This window comes from Callithrix jacchus, chromosome 12 (genome assembly GCF_049354715.1).
Source record: "Callithrix jacchus isolate 240 chromosome 12, calJac240_pri, whole genome shotgun sequence".
In the NCBI taxonomy this organism is placed as follows: Eukaryota; Metazoa; Chordata; class Mammalia; order Primates; family Cebidae; genus Callithrix; species Callithrix jacchus.
The window spans coordinates 64,900,879-64,922,349 of record NC_133513.1 but is presented as its reverse complement, the minus strand read 5'-3'; the positions used below and the strand labels follow the sequence as shown (position 1 = coordinate 64,922,349).

Genomic DNA, 21,471 nt, shown 5'->3' with positions numbered 1-21,471 from the left:
GAAGTGATTTTGATGGTATATTTTCAAATATTACAAAGGTTTGCTACCTAGTAGTTTTCATGATAGATTCTGTAGAAGAGTTGTTTACCTTTTTGCACTTTCATATAGGGTTTTTTTGTTTGTTTGTTTGTTTTGGTGTGTGATTGCTATTGTTGAGCTGAATTTGCTAGGCCATTTCTTGAGAGGTAACAATCATATCTTATTACCTGATGATTCTCTTTAAAGGAAATTGTCATTAAATAGTTGAGGTACATTCTTTTGAAGCATGTAAAATAATTAACATCCTCTTAACTATGAGCAGCTTAAAACAAAAGACAAAATATTTGATTTTTCAAAAATAAACCAAATTAAACCAAAAGACCATTTTATTAAAATAGGAACATAAATGTGGATTACATTATGAACACGTTATAAAATACTAAAACATGAAAATATTCATGGTGGATTACTTACAATAAAGAAACTTTAAAATGAATATAATCTTGTTTTGTTTATAAAAAACACACACATGCATATTCCCAACAAAAGATACTACCAACAAAAATATGAGTGCTTTGGTCATTTTCTATTGGTGGATATTATAAAAGTTTGGGATTTTTCTTCTTTTTAGGCATCTGTAGTTCATAAAATATTTATTAAGAAAATTTATACATATCTAGTCAAATCTAGAAAATGTGCTTTGAAGTAAAATTTAAAGAAACATGAAACATAGGAAAAATTGTGGTATGACTTCCTTAATACCTCACACTGTAAAAGTGCTAATAATTTAAATTTGGAAAATATGCTCATTTATTTTCATAAGTATATTCTTCTTTATCCGAATAACATATTCATTACAAAAAAAAGCAACTGAAAATCTCACTAACATATTTTGGGAGTTATTTTGATTCTGGTATATGTCTTTCACACAGCTTTGTTATCATTGGAAAACCAAAGAGATTTAGAAGAGATTCATTCAGAGGGAAAATAATTAGACATCAAATTTGAAACATGTCTATTGTTTCTGACCTTGAGTTTTTTAATCCTTATCCTCAAATCAGCATTACCTGTCTGTAATGTATTCTTCCAATGAGATTTGAGATTCTATGCATAAACAAGCATAAAGTGTTTGTGTGTGAGAGAGAGAGAGAGAAAGAAAGAGATAGAAAAAGAGAGATACAGAGGAATGAGTATTTACATAGAGGCAACATTTTCTTACATAAATGGTGCATTATATACAGTGTTTACTATTATTCTTTCTTCACTAAAAGTGACTCTTTTAACTTTTATACTTTTAAAAATATATTCTTTTAAAATGATTGCATGTGGTTCTGCTATGTGGCTCTAGAATAATATATTTAATATGTTCCATATGGTTAGATATTTTTGTTATTTGTTTTCTGTATTTTTTACACCATAAAATTTGATTAATTGAATATTCCCTATGCATATGTGTGACTATATTTATTAGATATATTTTTAGAAGAAAAATTTCTAGGTCAAGAATATAAACTTTAAAAAATGTTCTTCATACATTTTAAGCAATATATGTCAATATACGACTGAGGGATTTCCCATATTTTTGCTAACAGAGTATATCATTTTAATTATTAAAGATTTTTATAGTTTTAATTAGTCCTTTATCCTTCAGAGATTTATCATTATACCATTCTTTTAATGGTCATTTGCCTGTTTTTGCACTTGTGCATCTGTGTTTATGGTGGGAGTGAGTAGCCTGTTTATGTTCTCTGCTCATTTGTGTATTTATTAGATTGATTTATTTTTTTCTGATGGGCTGTAAGAAATCTTTATGTACTAAGGAAGTGAGTCCTTAGTGAGCCATATTCTTTGCAAATATTTATTCCTAGTTTTATTATTCATTTGTCTTTGACTTTGTTTATTGAATTGAACCTAGTTCTCTTTCAAAGAAAGTATTTATTGAGCCAGCTGTTACCAGAAGTTGTCTGTTGAGAGAGTTTTCAACTGTCAGCCCCTTCACAGATTGCCTCACCTTCTAGTTACCCACTCTCTACAAGGAAGGCCCTTCTGGAATAGTCAATATCCAGTAACTACTTCAGGTTGGGGTATAAATGGCCAACCTGATTGACTGTTTTAGCTACAGAGATCTTCATAAGGTCAGCTGAGGCTGCCAATGGGCTTGCATTACATTTTAACTTCTTCCTTGCTCTCCTCTGCTTTCTTCCCTTCCCTTCAACAGATGTTGATCTCAAGGATACTCTTTAACAAATATCCTGCACACTAAATTTTGAATCAATATTTGCTTCCCAAAAACTGAATCTGTCCTTCCCCAGAACATTTATATAATTGAGACTCTCTTTGAATTTTGCCTTAATCCTGTATATGCCTCATCTAGAAGTAAATTCATTCCTGGAGGAAATTGGTACTCTCTCTCTTCCAGTATGTGGGTGTGTGTAATATATATACACACATACAATATACACACCAAATATATATACAATATACACATTAAAAATACTATATACACACAATATATATATGCACTATATATGCACACACTATATACACACTATATATATACACACTATATGTACACTATACACACAATATTATATGCATATTTACACACACTATATACACACAATATATACATAATATATATACACACACTACATAGTGTATGTATACAGTGTATATAGTGTGTGTATATACATATGGTGAACAGAAGTTTTCAATTTTATACAATTAGAAATTATTTTGTCATGCATATGTGCATGAGTTTCTCTGTAGCATAGATAACTAAGCATGGAAATGATGGTTCACAGGAGGTAGGTGTCTTCAACATTGCTAGAGGATTCCATGGTTCTCAAAAATGAGATTACATACATGTTCAAATTTTAAAACATGTTGTCCAAATAATTTCTTGCCTACATATGAACTTTGTAGTTGAATGGAGAAATCATTTTTCATTGCATAAGATGCCAATTGCTCAGGAGTTAGAAGATGCCTTCATCACATGAGCTCTATTTATGGCATCACCCTGCTTCTAGTTCCTAAGGCAGGACATCTGTAAGCCACATTTGGAAGACTTTTATTATTTCATAATCAGTCTTCTAATAGTAACACTTATTATTGAAACTTCTTTTCTCTATTTACTTCTGTGATCATTAATTTTATGTGTCATCTTGACTGGATTAAAGAATACCCAGATAGCTGGTAAAACATTATTTTTGGTGTGTCTGTAAAGGTGTTTCTGGAGGAGATTAACATTTGAATTACTACATTGGGTAAAGAAAATCCACCGCCACCAATGTAGCTCTTTACCCAGTTCTTTAATGCTGAAAGAGAACAAAAATGTGGAGGAAGTATGAGTTTCCTGTCTCTCCTTAAGCTGAAATATCCATCTTCTCCTGCCCTTGAACATTTGAACATCAGAGCTCTTGGTTCTCAGGCTCTAGGATTTATACCAGTACCCCACCACCCCCACCTTCCACCATTTCCCTGGCTCTCCAGTTTGCAGATGGCATATTGTTTGATTTCTCAGCCTCCATAATCATACAAACCAACTCCCAAAATAAATCTCCTGTTCTCAGTGTCTGTGTACATGTTCTGTTGGTTCTGTTTCTCTGGAAGTAAACTAATACAGCCTCCTGGCCCTCAAATAATAAGTTTGAGATTCTGGCCTCAAACTTATTATATGAGGGCCAGGAGATTGTATTTCTTACAAACATCATCAGCTTTTGTATTAGCAAAAGTCTTCAGGCTATTTTAACTTTCTTAGGGTCTTGAAATTCAAGGCATTTTTACATTTACTATATTCAATTAGAAACAGAAAGCAAACAAACATTTCCAAAATATGTTCTTTCCAAGTTTTGCTTGTGAGAACATGTTAAAATGCATCTTCTCCCAGTTTTTCAGGCGATAAGCTTTACCTGAACACCATACTTTGTCATTTTAGTGAGCATTCTTATCTGGGAGTCAAATGTATTTGAGAAAAAGTATTTAGTGTCTCTGCAGACTCTTTACTACACCATTCTTGCTTTCTCTGCCATAAACAGCTCTAACTGAACTAAATCTCCTCTAACATAGCAGCTCTTCCTCCCACTACAATTAATTACCATGAAAAATCTAATATCTCTGCCTCATAACTGCTCCAACTGAAATAACTTTAGATTGCTCCTTAATGCAGGTTCAAATCCTTCCTACAAGCAGGCACATATATTTCTGCACAACTAGATGTCACTGAGGTTCCTCTGAGAGGAATATGAAGTGTTAGGTATGAAAGAGAAACAGATGAGGTTAAATTTTGGCTTTACTACCCAGTGCTTGTGTTAGTATAGGTACATGAATCAAACTTTTCAAATCGTCAATTATTTTAATCTGAAAAGTAACAACATCTTAACTTGTAATGTTATTTGTGAGGGTTAAAGGAAAAATCATGCAAAATTTTAGAAGGCATATCTGGCACATCATAGGCATTTAATACATGTTGGTTCTATTTCTTGTTTCTTTTTCTTGCTTTCCAGCAATGATTTCTCAGATACCTGTAACTAATTGGTAAATTCTAATTTGATTTCAACATATTTTAAATTAATTTTATATAACAAAATACACGAGAATATTTCAAGTTTCCAAATACTTTACTGTAAATTAAAGTAACCATATTTAAATTATTTACTTCTACTACCTCAGATTATTTCATTTATGTTTTTTTACTGACGTGCATTCTAGTCTTGGTAGCTATGTTAATATTCTTGCTTCCTCTTATGTTCTGCCCACTTCTATTTATGTTCCATGTCGAATGTGATATTTTCAATATACTTACATTCTTATACTTCAGTATAATCTCAAATATTTCTCTCGCTAACTTCAGGAAGATTTCTGGTTTCCAACATTTTGAAGATTCACCAGGTGACTTTATTATGCTTTCTCTGACTTATATTGAAAAAGACCTATTATTAAGAAAAAGTTTTAATCATTGTATTTAAATATTATCAGTGCCTAATGCTGGCCATCTCAAAGTGGGACAATGCATTTATAAATATTTAACACTTCAGTTTTTGAGAAAGCTTTTATGTCTAATACTGATTTGTTTTCAGATTACTCCCTCCCCAATAGAAAACAAAACAAATGATTCTGATGGACAGCAAATATATTTATCTATGTTGTTAGAAACAGTGCTCTTCTGAGTACACAAGAAAGATGTGCAAACTTTTATAAAAGTATATGGGAAAAAGTGGAAACGTTTTAAAGAAATCCACAGTTTGTCATCGGAATGAACTTTTAAAATGAGGAAGGGAGTGGAGAATATATAACATTTGTAGGTAAATGCTTCAAGAGAAAGAATGTTTATGTAATACAGAATATGCTATGGACCACATTATCATTGCAGAGCATATGTTCTTTGTTAGTAAGAGAACATAAACCCACCATATAGATGAAAATGGCAAAATTTGGAAGCACATGAGAGACATGTTCAACTTCTAAACTTTAACAGATTCATAATGAACCTGCAAATTGAGAATTAACACCTGTTCTGGATCATTATCACTAGTAAAGTGCCAAATGGAGACTTGTTTGTGTATGGGAAATGTTGTTATTTTTCAAGGTCAGCTGCTAATATGTATCATTTACATAAATGTTTCTATTAGCAGCCTCATATCAAATTAGGAGGATAAAAGTAGAGTGTGAATGTTCTGCCAGTTTATTCCGCTAGCATAAACTGGAAGAATTCCTTATCTAGATTCATGGACCAGAAATATTTTATACTACTCATAACAAAGTGATGGCAGAAGAAAAAAAATGATGCCTATTCTTCAGCAATGTTCAGATGAAGCGTATTGGGTATTGGCCATGAGGATAGCAAGGGTGTTAAAAAAGTTGTCTCAGCACTTTTCAGGAGGGATCAGAGAAAATAAATGAGACTTACAGACCATCATTCTTCTCTTCTGTGGATCAGAATACTGCCAAGTACATTCTTAAGTTATAACATCCAAAATAAAATCCCATCATCAATTTACTTCAAAATATTAATGTGTCCCCCCATAGTGCATGCTGATGACAAGTTTGAGACATGTAAAGGAATAAAAGTAGAAAACAAAAATAGGTCCAAAAAGAAGGAAAGAGGAAAGGAGACAGTTAGGTACCCTAAAGGTAGTGGGTTTTTTCTGTCTCTTTATATATAAGCAGCCAGAGGAACACTGTTTAGACAGGTCCATATGGATTATTTTTGAATGCCAAGTTTTTGATGATTAGGCTTCTATCAGAAGTAATTTAATTCCTTAGTTAATCCTAGGTGTTCAGCTAAGATTTTTATAGTTTTGAGTTTTACATTTTGGTGTTTAATATATCTTAATATAATGTTTGTATATGGTGAGACACAGGGGTCTAATTTCATTCCTCCAAAATCATGTTCTCAGAGGCAGCATGGATGGATCTGGAGGTCATGATCCTAAGTGAGCTAACTCAGAAACAGAAAATCCAATATCATGTGTTCTCACTTATAAGTGGGAGCACAACTACAGGTGCACATGGGCATAGAGAGGGAGAGAATAAACTATGGAGATTCCAAAAGAGGGAAGCGGGGTGGTGAGGGATGAAGGCTGAAAACTTACCTCCTGCATACAAAGTTTAATTTGGGTGATGGATGCACTGGAAGCCCAACCCCCACCGTTGCATGCACAATAACCACGTACTAAATAAGAACGTGAACCCCCGAATGTAAAATTTAAAAACACTACAACTAATTTGAGAGATTCACGTAGGTATTAATAAATAAAATGCATATTGCTAACATTCTTGTCACATATTAAATAACAATATGATTGGATTTACTAAAGCAATTTTCATTTGCAATTTTTCAATGTTTAATCGCATCTCTGCTGCTTCTAGGTGCATTGATAAAATCAATCGAGATAGCTCTCCTATAAAAAATTGTCAGTTAAAGAATCTTGTGCATTTTTACAGTCCTTTTAGTGATTAAATCTTTGTCTCAATCAAATCTTAACTTTGTTAGAAGTTTTGTTCACTTCAAGGTAGCCATATTTTTATCTTAAACATTACCTAGTTCAATTTGAAAGCACAACCTAAATAAAACATCTTCATTAGAGAAAAAAAATAATTTTTGATGTGAAAAACACTCTGATTGTAGCTTTAGAACTAAGATCCTTTCGTGGTAATAAAAACAATCTATGGATAAACATTTATAGTGTTAAACTTATTATTTCAAACCTTTTAAAAATATATACCTTATGCAAGGCAATTTGATAAACATCTTGAAAGATGTGGACATATAAAATATTATCACTGCTCTTAAAGAGGTAAAGTCTTCCAGAGGAAATGATACATATATCTGAGAGATGACAGTTCAAGGTTAAAAGCTTTAAGGAACATGAGAAACAGAATGATAAATAAGTATGGGAATTTAGAAAAGATAGGAAGTTTACGGGAGGGCCCATGGGAAGAAAAAAATTTGGCTGCTGGAAATAATGGGTAAGCAAGCTTTTAAAATAATGTTTCCTTAGGAACACCAACCACACACTAAAGTAAAATGAGCAAAAGGAGGGTGAAGGAGAACTTAGCAGAAAATAATTAAAGCCAGAAAGAAGGGGCTGGTTATTATGAGTGATCACGCTGCCAGCACTTTTCCCTCTGGCAAGTCTAGGATCTCCTTTTCTGGACTCTACTTGCTTTCCTGCTGCACTCTTCTTCCCTTTTTTTATGAGAGACAGTTGTTAATTTCCTTCTTCAAAACAGCTTCTCTAAGAAGTATGACTGACATAATCCAGCCTGCTAACCCGTATTGTTTGAATATGAAAATATATTTAGAATTGCTAAAAACTTCTTTGTTTCTTATCAGACTTTTAATGTAGGGCTTATAAATACTAGTAAGGTTCAAATATAATATATTGTAGTTGAAATAATTGGCCACAGGTTTTGACTTTCTTTGCCAAAATTAACCAACTCAGAAACTGCAGAGTGGAATCAAATGTTGCTTTGGGAAGACAAGGGTGTGCGTGTTTGGCAGGAAATTATGAGAATGAATAACTTCTTAAATCTTTGGGGCTGCTTTCTCTTATTATTCTTGGCCAGTATATGCCATGGAAATAGCAAAGTTTTGTGTGTTGTGTGTGTGTGTGTGTGTGTGTGTGTGTGAGACAGAGACAGAGACAGAGAATGAGAAAGAGAGAAAGAAAAATAGAAGAGAGGCAGGCTTCCTTCTACTGAGACATAGACTCTTTGAGCTGCATCATTATTGTTTTATTATTTGTCACACATTTGCTTATTCAAAGCCTTTGCATTTATTGCAGTTGGAATTTCATGTGTTTATTGACTCACTTTCTGCTGGGCGTTCTGATGAAATAGTTTATTTCAAACCTTTAACCTTAAAATAGTCAGTTTAATTCAAACGAATGCTTATTAACCCATCAGAAGACAACATAGTGCCAGACACATAGAAGTTCACTAATTACTTGCTAAAAAATGATCTCCATTTAGGTCCTGTAATGTTTTTGATGGTTTATCTTGAGATTCAGAGTGTAGTACTGCCAGAGGTATAGAGAAAGAAAGAATTACCATTTATTCTAAGTCCACCATATATCTGTACTGTATATTGTTACTCTTATGTAATCTTCCTAAAAAGAGGTTAAGGTTAAAATATGATTCATCAGTTTATCACTTTTTCCCCCATTGAGTACATGGAGCTCAGAAAACCAGAAAAATGTTTCTGAATTATACCATGAATAAAAGAAACCACACTTCTAGGATTTCAAACTCACATCACACTTGGTACAAGTTCTAAAGTCCATTGTATTTTGTTGATTTCCAGGGATGAATAAGAAAGCTAATCACGAGGTAGATAAATGTGGTTTCAGTAGCTCAAAAAGATGTGAAAAGACATGAAGTTAATTCCACTGTCATATTTGTATATTAGGCTGGATACATGAAATTGCCATTTTTGTTTTTGTAAAAACTTGGGACTATCAGTGCTTTCTGATAATTCAACTTAGTATTTTAGTCTAGTCCTAGAATGCTTTTGATTATCACATGCTTCTTCCAAATGCTATGGTCTGAAAAAAAAGAGTGTGATGATGAGTTCTAAACTGTGGCTGTGCTAACAATTAGCTGAAATAAAGAAGAAAGGGCCACTAGAGTCATGGGTGCCAAGGCATTGCTAAGTAGCAAATTGTAAGCCTCAGTGATCCATATATTAACAGCTCTAAAAATACTTGCAGCCTACTTATAGTGAGATAGCTTTAACTGAGGGTTTGCCGTTAAGAAAGTTAAGAAAGAAGGCAATCTCTCCTACAAAGGTGTACATTAAAAAATACATATATGTTTATATACATATACACATATACATATATAACAACCCTCTAAAACTACCATTCAACCCTTCAAATATTTATTAGTTATAAATTACTATATATTTTTCTAATACTAGATAGCATCAATAGTGACAAAAAGTTGGGGTGATTGCACATTTTCATTTTTTAAAAATTTGTTAGGTTAACATTTGAAAGGTGTGCGAAAAGGATTTTGTACTATATTTAAATGACTTTTAAGGTAGGTTTAACCGAGCCACAGCTCGGTATCTAGCACAGACACAGCTTAGAAAATGTTTCATTTTGTCATCCCCTATCTCCATGGCACTGCTAATTATAGCTTAAATACGGAAAAAAAGAAAAAAATATCTGCTTTCAAGGTAAATCTCATTTTAAAGAGATACACTGTATCTGCTCAATTGTGGGTATTAATAACTTCTGTCATTTATTATCATGGGTCCTCTTTCACTCACATCTACAAAGTCTCTACAAAACATTGTCATTCAATTATAAAACATTCTGATTCATTTGTTGGAAGAGTTTGAAGTGAAACCTAAATATTGGTAAATTAGAAATTAAGCATTATACCTATCATATTTTGTATCTCCCCAGACAGAATTTTTTTGGAGGGGAGGGATATAGTTTTAGGCTTATAGAAAAATTTCAAAAATGGTTCAGCATTCCTGTGCATCCTCATTCAGTTATCTCCATTATTTGCACATTACACCACTGTGGTACCAACTAAGTTTTGTCAAAGCTAATAACCAATGTTTTCAATGATTATCTCACTACACCCCCTACTTTATTTATATTTCACTGGCCTTTCCATTAATGTCCTCTTTCTGTTCCGTGATCCAACCGAGGTTACCACATTGCATCTAGTGAGCATGTCTCCCCAGTCTGTCCTGGTCTGTGACAGTTTCTATTTTTCCTTGGTTTTCAAGACACTGACACTCTCAGGTAGTGCTATACAAGTATCCTAGAGAATGTCCTTCATTCTAGATTTGTCTAAATAGTTTTCTCATGATTAGACTGGGCTTACAGGTTTTTAGAAAAAGTACCAAACAGCTGAAGCACTCTTCTTATCATATCATATCAGGATGTTCATCATGTCCACATCACATTACTGATTAATGTTAGTTTTTGCCAGGTTTCTCCACTGTAAGTTTACTTTTATTTCTAAACTTGATTCATTGGGAGTAAATCTTATGTGTAATCTATCTTCAAGAAGAAAGCGGTTTAAGACCTGTCATCATTGCATACTTATTTCTAACAAGACTACCCTACATCTGACCTGGAAAATATTCAGATCCACCTTAATTTCAGTATCCTGTGGGTATACACACATTAAGATATATATATATATATGTTATACACAAACATACAATACACAACACCTTCATGTGATTCACAGTTTGGGCATAATTAACATATGGAATAATTGTCATATCCAGTTAGAGTCACTTTTTATTAATTCTTAAGACTGCCACAGGAAAATATGTATATTTATATAAATCCTTCATGGAGTATCTGAATCTCTTCATAAATAATTTTGAGTCTACCATAGAACCCAAGTATATTGCACTGAAAAAACACAGAAGCTTTGTTTAGAAAAGTAGGTCTCCTTCAGATTTGGGCAGCGCGATCAGCAAAAAAGCAGTTTATCTCCTGTGAGAAACACTGAGACCAAGGATAGTTTCATGAATAAAATCTTTTATTTAAGTACCTTTTGCAGTCTGAGCCCAGTAAGGCCATCTTCTCTATATCCCTAACGTCTTGTGTAGCACCCACCTTGCTCTTCTGGAGTCACTGGTATTTTATTTCACTAAGGAGACTCTGAGCTTCTAGAGGGAAGGGACTGGGTTTTCTTTATGTCTCCATACTTAGCTCTTGACACATAGCAAATACTGAATTGTATTTATAGTCATTGAATAAATAAACAAATATCCTATGAAGTTTCCATTAGAAAAATTTAAGCCTCTACACCAAAATGGTGTTTACATTTAGAATCCGTATATTTAAATTTATTCTACGATTTTATCACCCTAAAACACAGTAATAAGTTTACTACAGCAACACATCGGATTTTGATCACTGCTGCCTAGGACTTTTTTTTTTTAACTCTCTGGCAGTGAACATCGTCTACTTCTCTTCATGTTCCACTGACTTCTTCTAAACTTAAAGTCTAGATTGCAGCTCTCAGCCTGTACTGATTTTAGTTATGCTCCATTATCTGAAAATTAATGCACAGCAACTGTGTTGGGCTCAATGAATTTACCTACTTTGCAGTGTTCCTCTGCAGGAATCTCATTATCTCCCTGTCTCTGTGAAGTCAGTAGCTGCAGGAAGCTTCTGCTACAGATCAGAGTTCATTCAAGCCTGTTATTCTGTCTGGTTGCTCTTGTCTTGAAGACACATTGTTCTCTTCTTCATTTGTTTTTCACACATAGAGAATGATGATATTAAATACTGAGTAAAGGGAGTTTTATATAAAATTTGCCTTAAATTTCCCCCTATTTAGAATGGTGCTAAAAAATAAATACCTATTTTGTGAAATAAAACACAGTGCTAAACAATTGACTAATGGTAGTTCATTTAGATGCAAAATATAAGGGGACATGTAGATTTTAAATTTTATATAGTCCATCTCCAACTAGTGGCTGACTACCTCTATAAGATTCCAGATAATGTAGTTTTCTACTATTTAGGCTCTCAAAAAGGAGAACTGGAGCTTGCCCTCAGAGCAAGGAGGGTGGCCAAGTAGAAACCTTCACCAATCATCTTCCCTGTAGGGATACCAGAATAAACAACTATCTATATAACAAAAAAATCCTCATAAGAACCTGAAAATCAGAGGAGTAATCGCAGTATCTGGTTTTAACTTGACATCACCAAAAAAGGCACTGAGGAGGGTAAGAAAGACAATATTGAATTGCTGATGCCACCACTCCCCTATTCCCTGGCAGCAACCCCACAGCATACAGACAGAATCTGTGTACTTGTGGGAGGGAGAGAGCAGTAATTGTGGGACATTGCATTGGAACTCAGTGCTGCGCTATCATAGTGGAAAGCAACACCAGGCAAAACTCACCCAATGCCTACAGAGGGAGCAAGTAGACTAGTCCCAGCCAGAGAGAAATTATCCATCACAGTGGTTGGAACCTGAGCTGCAGCAAGCCTTGCCACAATGGGGTCAAAGTGAGGGTCTAAACAAACTTAAAAGGCAATCTAGGATGCAAGGATTGCAGGACTTGGGCAAGTCCTGGTGTTGTGCTAGGCTCAGATCCAGCGACCTGAGGGACACACAAACTAGTGAGACTCCAGGGGCACTTGTGTTACCCCTCCCCAGGCCCCAGGCAGCACAGCTTTCAGCTCCAGGAGAGACTCCCTACTTCCACTTGAGAAAAGGAGAGGGAAGAAAAAGAGGACTTTGTCATGCAACTTAGATATTAGCTCAGCCACAGTAGGATAGAGCACCAGACAGAAGCCTCTATTCCAGGCCCTAGCATCCAGAAAACATTTTTAAACACACTCTAGGCTGGAGGGAAACTGCTGCCTTGAAGGGGAGCACCCAGTCCTGACAGGAATCATCATGAGCTGGCTAAAGAGTCCTTGGGCCCTGAATAATAATAATAAGCAGCAGCACCCAGGCAGTGCTCGCCATGGGCCTTGAATGACACTCAGAGCTGTGCTGGCTTTGGGGTGTGACCCAGCACATCCCCAGCTGTGATAGTTAAAGGGAAGCTTTCCTTCTGTTTGGGAAAAAGATAGGAAAGAGTAAAGGGGACTTTGTCTTGCAGCTTAGTTACCAGCTTGGCAACAGTAGGGTAGAGTGTGTGCTCTTAGAGTTTCTGATTTCAGGACTTCACTCTTGGATAGCATTTTTAGACCTGCTTTGAGCCAGAAAAGAGCCTGCTGCCCTGAAAGGAGAGTTTCAGGCCTGGTAACATTTACCAGAAGCTGACTGAAGAGCCCTTGGGCCTTGAATAAACATTGGTGGTAGCCAAACAGTACTCACTGCAGGCCTGGGGTGCTGGTGGCCATGGGTAGTGACTCCTCTGCTTGTGCAAATGGGACGGAAGAGTGGGAGGACTTTGCCTTGTGATTTGGATTTCAGCTCAGCTCAGTGGAATAGAGCACCAGGTGGACTCTCGTAAGGTATCTGGCTCCAGGCTCTGGCTCACAGGACTTGCCTGGGACCAGGAAGAAATCACTGCCCTGAAGGAAAGGGCACAAGCAAAGCTGGCTTGGCAAGCTATTGATTGTAGAGCCCTAGGGCCTTGAGAAAACATGGGCAGTAGCCAGGCAGCAGTTACCACAGGCTTTTAGTGAGACCCAGTGCTATGTGGCCTCAGGACTGACCCAGTGCAGTCCCAGTTGTAGTGGCCACAGGGGTTCTTTTGTCACCCCTTTCCTAGCTCCAGGTACCTCAGCACAGAGAAACTTCATTTGTTTTGGAGAAAGTAAGGAAGAGAAGAGTATATCTAGTGATTTAGAGAATTCTTCCAGATTTTATACCGGACCACCAAGGTTGTACCTCTACAAGTCTGCAAGAACCATAGCACTACTGGATTTTGGGTGACCCTTAATGCAGATATGACTGCAGTGAACAAATACTTAGATCATAAAACCTTAATCCCTTTGAATACCTAAAGTCTTCTCAAAAAGGATGGGTACAAATAAGCAAAGACTTCAATAAATTCCTAACTCCTCAATGTCCAGACACTGACTAATGTTCACAACCATCAAGATAATTTAGGAAAACATGATGTCACCAAATAAAGTAAATAAGTCACCAGTGATCAATCACAGAGAGATAGAGGTATGCAACCTTTCAGAGAATGTAAAATAGCTGTTTTAAGGAAACTCAAAGAAATTTAAGATAACACAGAAGAGAAATACAGAATTTCATCAGATAAATTTAACAAAGAGATTGAAATAATTAGGAAGAATCAAGAAGAATTTCTAGAGTTGACAAATGTAATTGACATGCCAAAGAGTTTATCAGAGTCTCTTTGCAGCAGAATTGACTGGGCAGAAGAAAGAATTAGTGAGTTTGAAGAAGGACTATTTGAAAATACAGTCAGGGGAGGTAAAATCAAAAAGACTAAAAATGAATGAAGCACACCTATGATATCTAGAAAACCCAAGAGTTATTAGCCTTAAGGAGGAGATAGAGAGAGACAGATGTGAGTTAAAAAGTTATTCAAAGGGATAATAACAGAGAACTTTCCAAACCTAGAGAAAGATATGAATATTTAAATATAAGAAGGTTATAGAACACCAAGCAGATTGAACTCAAATAAGACAACATCAAGACATGTAAGAATCAAAATTCCAAAAGTCAAGGCTAAAGAAAGGATACTAAAAACAAGAAAAAAGAAACAACTAATGTATAGTGGAGTTCTAATACATCTGACAACATATTTCTCAGTGGAAACATTACAGGCCAGACGAGAGTGACATGACATATTTGAAGTGCTAAAGGAAAAAAAAAAAAAAACTTTTATCCTAGAATAATATATCTTACAAAAATATCTTTTAAATAGGACGAAGAAATAAAGACTTTCTGAAATAAACAAAAGCCGAGGGATGTCATCAGCACTAGAACTGTCCTACAAGAAATGCTAAAGGGAGTTCATCACTCTGAAAGAAAAGACCATTAATGAACAATAAGAAATCATCTGAAGGTTCAAAACTACTGGTAATAGTAAATACACTGAAAAACACAGAAAATTATAATATTCTAATTGTTGTATATATACTACTAATATCATGAGTAGAAAGATTAAAGATGAACCATAGTTTTCAAGACAGAGACAATACAAATATGAATTGGAATACCAGTAATAAGATATAAATAGAATCAAAATTTAAGAAGTGAGAAAAGCAAGTTAAAGTTGTTATTATACTTTCCTTTGCTTTTTTTTGGTATGTTTATGCAAGCAGTGTTAAGTTGTCGTGTGTTTAAAATAATAGATTGTAAGATATTATTTGCAAGTCTCATGATGACCTCACATCAAAAAACATGTAAGAAATATACAAAAAATTAAAAGCAAGAACCTAAAACATACCACCACAGAAAATCACCTTCATTAAAAGTAAGACAGGGAGGAAGGCTAGAAGGAAGAGAAGACCACAAAACAACTAGAAAACAAATAACAATGTGGCAGGAGTAAATCCTTACTTATTAATAATAACGTTATTGTAAATGGCCTAAACTCTCCGTTCAAAAGACAGAGCAGCTGTATAGATTTTTTTTTAAAAAAAGCAAGCCTGAAGCATCTATTGCTGACAAGAAGCACACATGACCTATAAGGACACACATAGACTGAAAATAAAAGGATGGGAAAAGATATTCCATGCCAATGGAAACAAAAAAAGAGCAGAAGTAGTTATTCTTATGTGAGACAAAATAGATTTCAAGACACATACTATAAAAATAGACAGAGAAGGTCATTATATCATGATAAAGGGGTCAATTCAGCAACACTATATAACAATAGTAAATACATATGCACCTAACACTGGAGCACCCATATATATAAATCAAATATTATTACAGCTAAAGAGAGAGACAGACCCCAATACAATAATAGCAGGAGAGTTCAGCATCCCACTTTCAGTATTGGACAGATCATTCAGATAGAAACTTAACAAAGAAACATTCGACTTAATCTGCACTATAGGACCTAGTACATATTTATAGAACATTTCACCCAATGGCTGCAGAATACACATTCTTTTCCTAAGCATGTGGATCAGTCTTAAGGCTAGACCATAGGTTAGGCCACAAAGCAAGTCTTAAAGCATTCAAAAAATTGAAACTATATTAAATATCTTCTCTGACCACAATGGAATGAAACTAGAAATCAGTAACAAGAGGAATTTTGGAAAGTGTACACACAAACAGTTTTAATTTCCTGAGTGATCAGTTGGTCAATGAAGAAATTAAGAGAGAAATTAAAACTTTTTTTGCAACAAATAATAAGAAAACACAATATACCAAAACCCATGGGATACAGCAAAAGTGGTGCTAAAAGAGAAGTTTATAGCTATTTGTGCCTATGTCAACAAAGCAGAAAAATTTGAAATAACCTAAGAATGCATCATAAATAACTAGAAAAGAAAGAGCAAACAAAACCCCAAATTAAAAGAAATACTAAAGAGTAGTGAATAAATAAATGAAATTAAAATAAATAAAACAATATAAAAATTAATGAAATGAAAAGTTGGGGTTTTGTTTTTTCTTGAAAGTTAAAATTGACAAAATTTCAACCAGGCTAAGAAAATAGGAGAAAAGGCCCCAAAACCAAAGTAGGAGCTTTAACAGGAGACACTGCAATCAATATTGCAGAAATTCAAAGGCTCATTAGAGGCTACTACTATGAGCAAGTATATGCCAATAAATTGGATAACCTAGAAGAAATGGATAAATTCCTAGAAACATAGAACCTACCAAGATTGAACCATGAAGAAATCCAACACCTAAATGTAGCAATGACAAGTAACAAAACTGAAGCTATAATAAAAATTCTCCTAGCAAAGAAAAGCCCAGGATCTGAATTACCAAACATTTAAAGAACTAATACCAATCCCATTCAAATTATTCCAAAAATATATGAGGAGAAAATAGTTCCAAACCATTCTACAAGGCTAATATTTCCCTGTTGTGAATACTAGACAAAGACACATCAAAGAGAGAAAATGACAGGCCAGCGTTCCTGATGAACATTGATGCAAAAATTCTCAAGAAAACATTGGCATACTGAGTTCACCAGCACAGTAAAACGATCATTCATTATGACCAAGTTGGATTAATCACAGGGATTCAAGGATGTTCTACATGTACAAATCAATCATTGTGATACATCTTATCAACAAAATAAAGGACAAAAACCATATGATCATTTCAATTGGTGCTGAAAACCCATTTGATAAAGTTCAACATCTTTTCATGATAATAACCCTCTAAAACCTGGATATAGAAGGAAGATACCTCAACATAATCAAAGCTGTATATGATGAGTAGTATCATCGTGAATGGGGAAAAACTGAAAGCCTTTCCCTTAAGTTATGGAACCCAGCAATGATGTCCACTTTCACCACTGTTTTTGAACAAAGAACTGAAAGTTTTCACTAGAGCAGTCAGACAAGAGAAAGAAATAAAGCCATTCAAATTAGAAAAGATAAAGTCACATTATCCTTGTTTGCAGATTATATGATCTTAAATTCGGAAAAACCTAATGATATCACCAAAAAACTACTAGAATTCATGAATAAACTCAGTAATGTTTCAGGATAAGAAAAATCAACATAAAAAATTAGTAGCATCTCTATACACTAATGCAAACAATCTAAAAGACAAATCAAGAAAGTAACATCATTTGCCAACTTTCAAACTATAGCTACAATTATAATTAAATAACTAAAAACATACACACACACACACACACACACACGATATTCCATGGTCATGGAATTGTAAGTGTCAACATTGTTAGAATGTCTATACTACCTAGAGCAATGTATATATCCAATGTAACCCATTTTAATATACCAATGACATTCTTCAAAGAAATAGAAAAAAATAAACAGTGTTAAAATTTATATGGATCCACAAAAGACCCACAGTAGTCAAAGCTAAACTGAGCAAAAAGAAAAAAAACCGAATGAATTAAATTAGCTGACTTCAAATAATACTAGAACTATTGTAACTAAAACAGGATGGCACTGGTATAAGAATAGCACAGACCAGGGAAACACAACGGAGAACCCAGAAACAAATCCATATGCCTAAATAAATAATTTTTGACAAAGGTGCCAAGATCATACATTGTGGAAAGGATGGACTCCAATAAATAGTGCTGGGAAAACTGGATATCCATATACAGATGAATGAAACTAAACCCTCCATTTCTCACTATATAGAAAAATCAAATCAAAATGGATTAAAGACTTAAATCTAAGACCTCAAATGTGGAACTGCTAAAAGAAAACTTTGGAGAAACTTTCCAGGACATTGAACTGGGGAAATATTTCTTGACTAACACCTTACAAGCACAAGCAACTAGAGCAAAAATGGACAAATGAAATCACATTAGATTAAAAAGCTTCTGCACAGGAAAAAAGTGAAGAGACAACTCACAGAAAATAATTGCAAACTATCTATTTGACAAGGGATTAATAACAGATGTAAGGATCCCAAACAACTTTATAGGAAAAAAAATCTAATAATCCAATTAGAAGTAGGAAAGAAATCTGAATAGACACTTCTCAAAAGAAGACACAAATGGCAAACAGGTATATGAAAAAGCCTCAACATCATTGATCATCATAGAAATGCAAATCAAAACTACAATGAGATATTATCTCATTCCAGTTAAAATGGCTTCTTCCCTCCACCAACAACAACAACAACAAAAAACAAAAACAAAAAGCAGGCAATAACAAATGCTTGAGGAGATGTAGAGAAAAGGGAACTCTTGAATACTGTTTTGGGAATGTAAGTTAGTACGACCCCTATGGAGAACAGTTTGGAGATTTCTCAGAAAACTAAAAATAGATATATGAGCCAGCAGTCCCACTGCTAGGTATATACACAAAAGAAAGATAATTCATATATTGAAGAGAGATCCACTCTCCCATGTTTATTGCAGCACTATTCACAATAGTCAAGATTTGGAGGCAACTTACATTTTCAACTGCTGAATGGGTAAATAAAATGTGGAACTTAATACACAATGGAGTACTATTCAGCCATAAAATAAATGAGATGCTGTCATCTGCAACACCATGGACAAATCTAGAGGTCATTACATTAAATAAGCCAGGCACAGGAAGAAAAGCTTCACATGTTCTTATTTATTTGTGGAAGCTAAAAATTAAAATATGTGAACTCTTGGAGATAGAGAGTAGAGTGATGGTTATTAGAGGCTGGGAAGGTTATTGAAGCGGGGGAAGTGGGGATGGTTAATGGGGACAAAAATATAATTAGATAGAATGAGTAAGATCTAGTATTTGGTGACACAACAGATGACTACAGCCAATGATGATTTACTGTACATTTCAGAATAACAAAAAGAGTATAACTGAGCAGGCACTGTGGCTCATACCTGTAATCTAGAACTTTGGGAAACTGAGGCAGAAGAATCACTTGAAGTATGGAGTTTGAGAGCAGGTCAGACAACATGGTAAAACCCCATCTCTACCAAAAATACAAAAAGGCAGTTGTGGTGGCACATGCCTGAAGTCTCAGCCACTCAAGAGGCTGAGGCTTAAAGGATCACTTGATCCTGGGAGGCAGAGATTACAGTGAGCTGAGTTTGTGCCATTGCATGACTCCATCTCAACAAAAACAATAACAACAAAGAAAGGCTTGGTATGATGGCTCATGCCTGTAATCCCAGCACTTTGGGAGGCCGAGGCAGGTGGATCAATTGAGGTCAGGAGTTTGAGACCAGCCTGACCAACATGGTGAAACCTCATCTCTACTTGAAAAATACAAAATTAGCTGGGCATGGTGGCATATGCCTATAATCCTAGCTACTTGGGAGGCTGAGGCAGGAGAATTGATTCATCCTGGCTACTAATATTCTTATGAAATGCAAAAGAGAATTTTCCCTCTGCATCTTCTTTTACTCCTTGGAGAAGGGTACAGCAATGGGTTCAGTGAAACACATTTTCATGTTTACCTATACAGTCTTTTATTTTTCTCTTCTTAGTGTCCCATTATCTTTCCAGAAATGTCACATCTCACAACATGAAAAATGAAATATTTCATAATTCCATAAGCCACATGGATTCACATTGTTTTGCATATTCCTTCTCCACTTCTTTTTCTGTCTTTTAAATTTAAAATGTTCACACATGCAGATACCAATAAAATTTCTGAAAAAGTAGAAAAAAGAGAAAACATTAAATCTAATAATATAAATATGTTCAGTATCACTGGCAATAAACAAAATTTCTACTATGAAATGAACAAAACAAAATAAGATGACATTTGGTGATGGTAAGTATGAATGAAGCTATCATCTACCGTTAATGCAAGTTTATTCAATTTTTTCATGAGGCAATTTGGAAATATGTGCCAAGGGCCTCTAACTTGTTCATTTTTGAACTGATCCTTGTAGTTGAATAACTCCCTTCTAGGGAAAACAATCGAAAACCCAGCCAAAATATTTTTGCTAGTACAATATTTGCATAGTAAAAAAATTGGAAACCAAATTAAATCCTCAACAATAGAGGAAGAGAAATGGTTAAACAATTATGCTCAATGCATGTTATGAAATATTGACCAAACATTAGAATTATTTTTATAAAACCTTTCAATGAGATAGAAAAATTATCCAAAATACATGATGAGAGTATAAAAATATAGCTTCTATATTAATATAAAGTTTATCTTATCCATATTTCTGTCATTACTTAACACCACAGTATATGTGAGTACATTGAATACATGCACATCTTGTCCAACTTGCTCTTCTAAATAATATTATTATGTAAGTACAACCATGCATCACTTAACAATGGGAATATATGCATTTCTGAGAAATACATCCTTAGGCAATTTCATTATTGTGTGAATATCATAGAGTGGACTTACCTAGATGGTATAGCTTACTACACAGCTAGAGGATACAGTATAGTCTCCAGGCTACAAGCCTATACAGCATGGTACCATATTAAACACTGTTGGCAATCATAACACAATGGTAAATACTTATTTATCCAAATATATATAAAGATAGAAAAAGTAATGTGACATGCTACGACATTACAATAGCTATAGTGTATCTAGGCAATAAGAAATTTTCAGCTCCAGTGTAATCTTATGGAATGACCTCATACATGCAGTCTGTCCTTGACTAAAAACATTGATACAGGGTACATGACTATGTTATCAAAACCATTTTACTTAGTTTCAGAAAGACTGGCAACTTGGTTTTAGAAAGTTTCATCGTAGTGGCCAATCTAATCATTGGCAAACCAGTGCAGTATTCACACTGAGAAAGTTTCAATATTAAGTTGCCCTTTTCTGGTCATGGTTGGTGTGGTGGTTAAGTGTCAACTTGATTGGATTGAGGAATACAATAGAAAACCCTGACTAATGCCGATTTTGGTACCAGGAGTTGTTCTAGAGGGACAGCATATGAAGGATGGAGTTCTTTTGGTGGTTTTAGGG

The 21,471-nt window shown here is 34.6% G+C and overlaps 1 long non-coding RNA gene across 1 annotated transcript in view; it reads left to right on the top strand.

Annotated features, from left to right (window-relative positions):
* Positions 1-21,471, top strand: part of LOC144578688 (uncharacterized) — an 867,227-nt gene that overhangs the window by 746,281 nt on the left and 99,475 nt on the right. The gene's annotated exons all lie outside the window — the stretch shown is intronic.